This window comes from Caretta caretta, chromosome 26 (genome assembly GCF_965140235.1).
Source record: "Caretta caretta isolate rCarCar2 chromosome 26, rCarCar1.hap1, whole genome shotgun sequence".
NCBI classification, from domain to species: Eukaryota; Metazoa; Chordata; order Testudines; family Cheloniidae; genus Caretta; species Caretta caretta.
The window spans coordinates 11,703,132-11,714,634 of record NC_134231.1 but is presented as its reverse complement, the minus strand read 5'-3'; positions in this window follow the sequence as shown (position 1 = coordinate 11,714,634).

Sequence of the window (11,503 nt, the reverse complement as noted above, 5' to 3'; positions counted from 1 at the left end):
GCCATTAAGGGAAACAATAGGCCTTAGGAGATCCTTATCCCCCTCCTGGAGAGCCTTCCTGGGAACACTTCAGAAAGCCTATGGATAATGGCTGCTAGGACTCAGCAAGGCATGCAAAGCCATGTGACCAGACCACATGATACTGTACTCCATTTTGGTACCTGTATTTTTCCACAAACTGGGCTGGGAACTTGGCTTGAAACAAAGGGGTTCCTGCCATACGGAGAGACTAAAATAGATGGGGAGTGACATCATCTCTGGGCCTCACTCCCCACACAAGAGAACTCCTAGAAACATCCGAGGAAAAAAACTGGGGGAAGTGCTGGTCCCATGCTAAAGGGATTTCCCTGTGAGTCTAGTCCTGAAAGGTGCTTAGGTCCCACTGGCATCGATGTGAATTGAGGGCTCTCAGCACTGTGCAGAACCTGACCCTACTACCCGTTCAACATGTGCCTCTCCTCTCAATTCTCACCTAAAACATCACTCTCCTGGTCTTAATTTCTCTTGCTTTCTGTTATTGGCTTCATTATGGCTAAATGCCTTATTTATTCATCACACAGTCTCTTAAAAGAATTATTTTCTTCTAATTATGCTGCATGCCGCCCTGCTGTTTTGCTTTACATTTGTAAAGTGTTTTGGATTACAGTTTGCCTGAAAGACAGTCAAGCTGAGTGGTGTATCATCCTTTCTGTTGTCCACTGGAGAGTGCACAGGATTTTGGACTCGGGAGATTGGAGTTCTAATCCCATCACTGGCACCAACCTGTTGGGTGACCTTGTGTAAGACTTGCCCAGCAAAATGGGGCCCTGATCTCAAATGGGGTCTCAAGATGCTACTGTAACCTGTAACATGGACTACCGGGGGTTACTAAAATCCCAACATGCCATAGCAGGAGTAGATGGCCCAGCACTAAACTGGCTCCAATCATTCCTCTCAAACAGAACTTGGAGAGTAGTGATGGGTAACTGGTCTCTGAAGGCTCTAAGCTCTGGGCCCTGCAGGGATCCATACCATCCTCTCTTCTTTTCAATGTTAACACGAGACACCAGGGGCTTAGCTGCTAACAGTATGCCAATGACAATCCCAACTGATGCAACCACCACCACTACTAACCCATCAGAATACTTGCAGGAAATCAGCTCTTGGATGAAAAGCAGGTGGCTCAAGCTGAACCTAGGAAAGATCAACGGGATGCCAGTTGGAAAAAGGAAACACTTTGAAGTGTTGGCCAAGTCATTACGTTCCCCCCTTCTATCAAGGGCTCACAGACCCCATTTGTCTAAGTGCTGCTAAAACTCATTAAACTTGGATGACCAGGTAGCATCTGTTTCCAAAACTGCCTTCTGTCACCTCCAGATCGCTAGGAAACTTCTTCCCTTCCTCCTGGAGAGAGGCCTGGCCACAGGGATCCCTGCATTTGTCACTTCCAGGCTGGATTCATGTAACTCATTCTAACTGGAGCTATTTGCAAAGAGGAAGGACAGAATCCAGCTGGCACAGAATGGGGCTGCTCACCTTTTCCATTGCTCAGGCCACCATGACCACTTCAGGCCTGGGCCCAAGTTCTTCCACTGGCTTCCAGGCAATTTCTCATGCCAGTTTAAGGCCATGGTCCTAATTTTCAAAGCTATTAATGGATGAACCCCCCGCCCCCCAGCTACATCAAAGATGGAAATTTGATCTATGATCAGCTGAGACAGCTGTGTTCCACTGGCAGCAATGCAGAACATGAGTGCCGGAGGAAGCGTGTGAAAGCCGGGGACAAAGCATTCTTTGGGGCCGGGATCTGCATATAGAACAGTCTTCCAGAGGAGACCAGGCAAATCTAGTATCTGACTATCTTTAGACTATGTTATCTAAATCATCAATGATTTAGATAATGGCAGAGAGAGTACACTTATAAAGTTTGCAGACGATACCAAGCTGGGAGGGGTTGCAAGTGCTTTGGAGGACAGGAATAAAATTCAAAATGATCTGTACAAACTGGAGAAATGGTCTGAAGTCAGTAGGATGAAATTCAATAAGGACAAATGCAAAGTACTCCACTTAGTAAGGAACAATCAGTTGCACACATACAAAATGGGAAATGACTGCCTAGGAAGGAGTACTGCGGAAAGGGATTTGGGGGTCATAGTGGATCACAAGCTAAATATGAGTTAACAGTGTAACGCTGTTGCAAAAAAAACAAGCATCATTCTGGGATGTATTAGCAGGAGTGTTGTAAGTGAGACAAGAGAAGTAATTCTTCCGCTCTACTCCACGCTGATTAGGCCTCAGCTGGAGTATTGTGTCCACTTCTGAGTGCCACATTTCAGGAAAGATGTGGACAAATTGGAGAAAGTCAAGAGAAGAGCAACAAAAATGATGAAAGGTCTAGAAAATATGACCTATGAGGGAAGATTGAAAAAATTGGGTTTGTTTAGTTTGTAGAAGAGAAGACTGAGAGGGGACATGATAACAGTTTTCAAGTACATAAAAGGTTGTTACAAGGAGGAGGGAGAAAAATTGTTTTTCTTAACTTCTGAGGATAGGACATGAGACAATGGGCTTAAATTGCAGCAAGGGAGATTTAGGTTGGACATTAGGAAAAACTTCCTGACTGTCAGAGTGGGTAAGCACTGGAATAAATTGCCTAGGGAGGTTGTGGAATTTCCATCATTGAGGATTTTTAAGGGCAGGTTGGACAAACACCTATCAGGGATGGTCTAGAATACTTAGTCCTGCCTTGAGTGCAGGGGACTGGACTAGATGACCTCTCGAGGTCCTTTCCAGTTCTATGATTCTACGTTGCAAAGCCTTTCTGCCATAAGTGACACAATATGAACATCCCTTTTATTCCCACCCCCAAGCCCCAATAAAACCAAACAGAAAAACCTACCCCAGATAGAGTTCTGACCCTGTCAGGGGAACAGTGCCAGGGACTCCATGAAGTGTACTAGTGACTTCACTATTGCTATTGATTTTACATGGAAAGTGCTCAGATACTATGTTGATGGGCAATAAAAACATTAGATAGCTAAGTAAGCTGATGGTCAATATCAAAATCAGCTCCCAAAACAAGCATTTAATTAGTATTATTAATGATTCTTAGCAATTACCAGTAAAATTTTTATCTGAGGATCTCAAAGCACTTTACACAGGAAGTATTGTTATCCCTGTTTTACAGCTGAGGAAACCGAGGCATGGAGAGATAAAGTGACCTGCCTCCCCAAGTTCCACAGTGAAACAATTTCAGAGTAACAGCCGTGTTAGTCTGTATTCGCAAAAAGAAAAGGAGTACTTGTGGCACCTTAGAGACTAACCAATTTATTTGAGCATAAGCTTTCGTGAGCTACAGCTCACTTCAATAAATAGATCAAATAAATTGGTTAGTCTCTAAAGTGCCACAAGTACTCCTTTTCTTTTAGTGAGACAATGGCAGAGCTGGCAAAAGATCCAAGGAGTCCTGACTCCAAGTCTGATGCTGAGGCCACTGCACCAAGCTGATGAAGAGAGAAAGAGAGATAGACTGTGTGTGTGTGTAGAGAAAGAGAGATAGACAGTGTGTGTGTGTGTGTGTGTGTGTGTGTGTAGAGAAAGAGAGATAGACAGTGTGTGTGTGTGTGTAGAAGGAAGGTGGAAACAGAGGCAGACTTGGCACTCCGCTTCTGGAGTGTCATGGAGCACAGATGAACATCAGACAGGATCTAAAAGGCCTCCCCCATCTCCTGAAAAGCAGAGGCAATATGGCCAAGTATACAGGCCAATGGAGTGGGACTCAGGAAACCTGGGTTCTATTCCTACCTCTGACATTGACCTGCTGGGTGGCCTTGGGCAAGTCACTTCCTCTATTTCCCCATCCACCTTCAGTCAGACTGAAAGTTCTTCGGGGCAGGGACAGTCTCTAATTATGTGTATGGACAATGCCTAGCACAATGAGCCCTCCTATCTCCATTGGCACCTTTAGACGCTATTACAGCTAATCAGAGATAGGTGGAAGTGAGGATGTGCAGTATCCTGGAGACAAGGGGAAGGCTCCTGAGTTTGCCACAGTAAGGACACAGACAATCTCAGGTTTTTTTAATGCCAGACTAACTCTACTGCCTTTTTGTCAAACCTCACACACAGGCACTTGCTGTTCTGCTGGTGCTTTATGTCTGACAAACATAAGAGGTTCTCAGGTTCAGCTTCTGACTGATAAATATATTTATATTCTTAATCTCCCCTCTCCATATGGTATTGAAGAAATGTAGTGATGCGGAGAAGGTCACTCAGCTGAGAAAGTCTATTGTTCTGAGAAATGAGGGAGGAAAAAAGCCACTTGATGCCTTCAGAAAAGCAGTAAGAAGAATGCTATTCCTGTTACACTACTTCATTGATTTCAGCTAGGTGGCCAAGGGGACTGGCAATAATGAGGTCTAGGCTGCCAATTCAAATCCAGGCTAGGTAGGGAGAGGCTGAAATTTGATGACTGTTCTGTGGCCTATGTGAAATGAGTCTGGTGGGTCTCTGCCCGGTTCCCAGTGAACACGTGGCCACAGCACAAAAAACGAACAGCAGAATTGGCACCAATTCTTAGTCAATAGGACTGAAAAGGCCGTGGTGACTAAACTCTCCCTCTAACCCCGGGTCAAGTTTGGACTATACTAGGAGGGCAGTGCAAGGGAAGCTTGCCTTGCTGCTACCTACATGCTCTGTCTGACATGAATAAAGAGCAGAGAGGCTTGCCGTCTGGTGCCTTCCACCAGAAATCAAATCACACCAAGAAAAAACAACAAAGCAAAGTCCAAACTCTCCCATTCTAACCCTGACAGTTGGAGGCACTCCCCTTAAACACCCGCAAGGCTACCTCACTGTCCTCCTTCAAATCCCTTCTTAAAACTCGTCTTTGCTGTGAAAACTACAAAAAATAAATAAAAATCTTGACAATGGTTAGACAGCTGGCGTGCTGAGACCACAGCCTATCATGCTGACCAATATTGACCCTCTGTTCCATCCATCTGTCTATCTCCACCTGTTGTCTCTTCTCTTATACTTAGATTGCAAATTCTTAGTGGCAAGGATCTTATGGTGATGAGCGTGATATAAGAATCTAAGTAGAATAGAATAGTGTAAATAGAAAAAGGATCATCTTTTGTTTGTACAGTGCCTCGCACAACAGAGTCCTCATCCATCCCTGGGGTGCCTAGGTACTACTGTCATAGAAATCATTAAAAATAACACTAAAACCGTGCTGGGAATCTTAGTGTTGCCATATGGATCAGATCAATGTTTCATTTTACCTGGTACCCTGGCTCCAAAAAAATCATTAAGGATGCGATGCTTCTGAAGAAAGTGTGAAAGTCCAATAACGTTCACTTGTGAAATAACATGCCTATGGGGGAAGGTTTTTTTTCCAACTACAGAGAGTTAGTGATTGGGTTATGCCCTGAACCATGAGAGTCAACAGTCATAAGTATTAATCTTAGCTAGCATTACCACGGAGAATATTTGTATTTATAGAAATGTCTAATCTTTTATTGGCATTGGCTAAACTGCCTGCTTCAGTAATATCTTGTGGCATTGAGTTCCACAGGTTCATTGTTAACAAATAAACATTTTAAATATGTTGGGTTTTAATCTGATTGTGCATTCCCCCTATTCTTTTACCATAAAAATGGTAAATGGAAGCATGTGAATGTCATTCTCCACATCCTATTACATACATTTATCATGTTTTTTCTTATTCATCTCTTCTCTCATCAAAACAGTCCTAGTCTCTGCAATCTCTCCTCAAAACAGAGACTTTTCATGCCTCTCATTATTTTCAGTGTCATTCTCTGGACCTTTTCTATTTATACGGTACCCTTTCTGAGCTGTGATAAACAAAAGAGAGCACAGCATTTAAGTTCATGTCATAACCCCAGCTGATACAACTGAACAATAATATTTCAGCCTTAGTGTCTCTCTCTCTCTGTCCTTATACAGTTTAACTTGTTTACTTTTATGACCAGAGAAGAATGTTCAGCAGATGTTTCACTGAGCTGCACATAACAATGCCTGCATAATTTCTGGAGGGGATTTAAGAACTCCTTGTTATTAGTTCAAATTGTTCCTATGCTCTGCTAAAGGGCTAAAACTTAAGATGTTCAAAGGAACTTTAGGGACCCAGGACCCCAAAGCCAATAGGCTTTGGGAACCTAATTTCCTTAGGGACTTTGAAAATCCTACCATAACTAGTTAGAACTGTTATACAATAGTGACATAGTGTCTTGTAATTTCAGTTAATTACTAGGGGCAAAACTTTCAAATTTAGGTGCTTAACTTTAAACACCTAAGATTGAAAGTGTTGGCATTAACTCACTTTATATATACACACACATACACACACAGAGAGAGAGAGAGAGAGAGAGAGAGAGAGAGAGAGATACACACACACTATATTAGTGAAGTCTAGCTCTCAGTACATTTTGCGTGCTGAGAGATTATGGCACGAACCGGACCTCTTTTCTTAGAAACACTATCGTCCTTATTTAAAATATTTTTTTTAATTTTTGTATCTCCATTGTAATTCCCTTCCCTTCATGGAACTATACTGACACTCTCCAGGAGCCAAAATGACACCTTTACATTCCTACCGAGTGGGCCAGCGAGTGAGTGGGCCAGAGAGAATGACTCTATAGACTGTGGTTAGAGGACTCACCCAGGATGTTGGGTTTATGCAGGGATGGCCAAACTTACTGACCCGCCGAGCCGCATATGACAATCTTCAGAAGTTTGAGAGCTGGTGAGTGTCTGTCAAGGTTCGGGGCTTCAGCCCCACTCCCATTGAATCCCCGAGCCCTGGTAGGCACCTCCTGCGGGGCTGAAGCCCTGTGACCCCTCCTCCTTGCTGGGCAGAAGCTCCTAACCCCACCACCCAACTGCAAGGCAGAAGCCCCAAGCACCCACAACAATCTGGTAAGTGGAGAATGCGGGGAAGGGATGTGAGGGGCTCTGTGGCCCACACTTTCACTGTAAAAGAGCTGCATGCAACTCACAAGCTGCAGTTTGGCTACCCCTGGGTTTATGTGTGGGTGCAGGATGGGGTTGGTGGCCGGTGACAGAAGAGATCAGACTAGATGATCTCTGGTGGCCCCTTCTGGCCTGAAACTCTATCAGGACCCAGCCCCTCTGTAACAATAACTCTTTAACTATTTATCCATACTGGAACCACTACATCAGGAGACTGTGAGGGAACTCCACATCAGAACGGCCCAATGGTTATGGTGGCAGATCATTGTTCAAGTCCCTTCTCCTTATTAGGTGGCAGGGGGATTAGAACTGGGGGCCTCCAACATCCTATGGGAGTACCCTGACCTCTGGCTAAAGGTTATGGGGGAGTTCCTTATTGCAAAAAAACACCTTTGGTGCCTAACTCCAAAAAGGATGCTCAGCTGTGAATCACTAGCAGAAATAGGCCCCTATTGCCATGAAAGGGGCAGGGCTTAGCACACATCCTTCTCATTGTGTTTTCCCACTGGCTAGTTTAGGAAGCTTCCTGCCTAGCATGCTTGCTTTTGTTAATCACAATCAAAGGTGCCTCTCTCTCCCCATAATGACAGGTTTCAGAGTAGCAGCCGTGTTAGTCTGTATCCGCAGAAAGAAAAGGAGTACCTGTGGTACCTTAGAGACTAACAAATTTATTAGAGCATAAGCTTTCGTGAGCTACTGCTCACTTCATCGAATGCATTCAGTGGAAAATACAGTGGGGAGATTTATATACACACAGAACATGAAACAACGGGTGTTACCATACACACTGTAACGAGAGTGATCAGGTAAGGTGAGCTATTACCAGCAGGAGAGTGGGGATGGGGTGGGGAGGAACCTTTTGTAGTGATAATCAAGGTGGGCCATTTCCAGCAGTTGACAAGAATGTCTGAGGAGCAGCGGATGGGTGAGGAATAAACATGGGGAAATAGTTTTACTTTGTGTAATGACCCATCCACTCCCAGTCTTTATTCAAGCCTAAGTTAATTGAATCCAGTCTGCAAATTAATTCCAATTCAGCAGTCTCTCATTGGAGTCTGTTTTTGAAGTTTTTTTGTTGAAGAATTGCAACTTTTAGGTCTGTAATCGAGTGACCAAATAGATTGAAGTGTTCTCCGCCTGGTTTTTGAATGTTATAATTCTTGACGTCTGATTTGTGTTCATTTATTCTTTTACATAGAGACTGTCCAGTTTGGCCAATGTACATGGCAGAGGGGCATTGCTGGCACATGATGGCATATATCACATTGGTAGATGTGCACGTGAACGAGCCTCTGATATTGTGGCTGATGTGATAAGGCCCTACGATGGTGTCCCTGAATAGATATGTGGACACAGTTGGCAATTGGCTTTGTTGCAAGGATAGGTTCCTGGGTTAGCGGTTCTGTTGTGTGGTGTGTGGTTGCTGGTGAGTATTTGCTTCAGGTTGGAGGGATGTTTGTAAGCAAGGACTGGCCTGTCTCCCAAGATCTGTGAGAGTGATCGGTCGTCCTTCTGGATAGGTTGTAGATCCTTGATGATGCGTTGGAGAGGTTTTAGTTGGGGGCTGAAGGTGATGGCTAGTGGCGTTCTGTTACTTTCTTTGTTGGGCCTGTCCTGTCGTAGGTGATTTCTGGGTACTCTTCTGGGTCTGTCAATCTGTTTCTTCACTTCAGCATGTGGGTATTGTAGTTGTAAGAATGCTTGATAGAGATCTTGTAGGTGTTTGTCTCTGCCTGAGGGGTTGGAGCAAATGTGGTTGTATCATAGAGCTTGGCTGTAGACAATGGATCATGTGGTGTGGCCTGGATGAAAACTGGAGGCATGCAGGTAGGAATAGCGGTCAGTAGGTTTCCGGTGTAGGGTGGTGTTTATGTGACCATCGCTTATTAGCAACGTAGTGTCCAGGAACTGGATCTCGTGTGTGGACTGATCCAGGCTGAGGTTGATGATGCGACGGAAATTGTTGAAATCATGGTGGAATTCCTCAAGGGCTTCTTTTCCATGGGTCCAGATGATGAAGATGTCATCAATGTAGCGCAAGTAGAGTAGGGGCATTAGGGGACGAGAGCTGAGGAAGCGTTATAGGGCCTAATCACATCAGCACTATCAGAGGCTCGTTCACCTGCACGTCTACCAATGTGATATATGCCATCATGTGCCAGCAATGCCCCTCTGCCATGTACATTGGCCAAACTGGACAGTCTCTACATAAAAGAATAAATGGACACAAATCAGTCGTCAAAAAATTATAACATTCAAAAACCAGGCGGAGAACACTTCAATCTCTTTGGTCACTCGATTACAGACCTAAAAGTTGCAATTCTTCAACAAAAAAACTTCAGAAACAGACTCCAACGAGAGACTGCTGAATTGGAATTAATTTGCAAACTGGATTCAATTAACTTAGGCTTGAATAAAGACTGGGAGTGGATGGGTCATTACACAAAGTAAAACTATTTCCCCATGTTTATTCCTCACCCATCCGCTGCTCCTCAGACATTCTTGTCAACTGCTGGAAATGGCCCACCTTGATTATCACTACAAAAGGTTCCTCCCCACCCCATCCCCACTCTCCTGCTGGTAATAGCTCACCTTACCTGATCACTCTCGTTACAGTGTGTATGGTAACACCCGTTGTTTCATGTTCTGTGTGTATATAAATCTCCCCACTGTATTTTCCACTGCATGCATCTGATGAAGTGAGCTGTAGCTCACGAAAGCTTATGCTCAAATAAATTTGTTAGTCTCTAAGGTGCCACAAGTCCTCCTTTTCTCTCTCCCCATTCATTGTTTTGGGAGCCTAGGTACCTAATTCGGACTTTGGGAATTGCAATGCGTTCCTGTGGCTTTCTAAGCACCTAGAAGTCAGTACCTTTGTGAATCTAGGCCTAGGTCAGTGGTTCTCAACCGGGGTAAACATACCCCTGAGGGTATGCAGAGGTCTTTCAGGGGTACATCAACTCATCTAGATGTTTGCCTAGTTTTACAACAGGCTACATAAAAAGCACTAGTGAAATCAGTACAAACTAAAATTTCATAAGGACAATGCCTTGTTTATACTGCTTTATAGATTATACACTGAAATGTAAGTACAAATTTATATTCCAATTGATTTATTTTATTATATGGTAAAAATGAGAAAGACATCAATTTTTCAGTAATAGTGTAGCTGTGACACTTTTTTTTATTTTTATGTCTGATTTTGTAATCAAGAAGTTTTTAAGCAAGGTGAAACTTGCGGGTACGCAAGCCAAATCAGACTCCTGAAAGGGGTACCATTGTCTGGAAAGGTTGAGAGCCACTGGCCTAGGTGATTTCCCCACAGAACAAAGAATTGAACTCAGGCCAGGCTAGCACCATAATCACTGCACCATCCAGTGTCTCCATAAATTCAATGAGATTATTTGCATAGTAATGTACATATCAACATAATTAAGCATGGAAGATCAGATCAGATCATTCAAAAATGCACCATAGTTAAACATACGTAAACACTTATTGCAGAAAAAAAAAGTACAATAAATGTTAACCCTTAAACTTCTGACATTTTCTAGGCTGCCAGTCACCTGAATTCTTAAAAGGACATTTGTGTGTGTAAAGTCATCAGAAAGATCTCAGTTTACCATGAAACTGTGCATAAGAGTTATGTGACTCAAAGCATCCATGGCCTATATATTTCCATTATACATACATTTAATTAATAGGTGGTTTTAATTGCTCATCATCATGCATGGAATACAATACCAGGAATAATCAATCAAACAAAATCACACCAACAAGAATAAGATTTTCATTATCTTTTTGGCTGCCCACTCACTCAGATACAACTGAAAATCAGAACTCGGGTGCTTGAGCAAGATGCTCTCAATAGGTAGCCAAGTAGCAGCTACCTTGAGTGCCCCACGTCCGCCAAGGACAGAGGAAAACAATCAAAGAAAACAAAATCAAATTTTTAATGGGACTAAACATTCTCAGCATAGATGATAAATAATTTCACCAATCTGATGAATCCCACATGGGGAAATAGAGGAAATTCAAGCCTACTATTCAAGAATGCTCTTTATATTTCTGGATTCTTCCTCTAGTCATGCCATGCTCAGATGCCTTTTCTCCAAGACGTCTTCTCTTTAAAACTTATTTGATAAAGGCATAATAAGGAGAAAAATTACAGTCATAGACTAATACTGGTTTAACAAGACTGTAGAAGATTCTAACTTCTCTTTGGCAGTATAAGTGCTTCCAGACATCCTTGAAAATAATTGGCTTTGTCTGATTTTAGCCCTACAATTTCCTGTAATTTTTAATTATATCATTTAGACTAGAATGAAAAAAGGAAAAATATTTTTTTTCCAACAATGCCGTTAAAAGGCTAAGTTCACCCAATATTTATGGCAGGGTCCACTGCAGAGGTACACTGAAGGCTGCACAGGTAAAATGCAGATGCAAATTCCCTCTCACTGGGGAACCTGACACTCAGACACCATGGTGATGGACTGGGCTCATACAGCTGGGTGAAAATTTTCTGATGAAA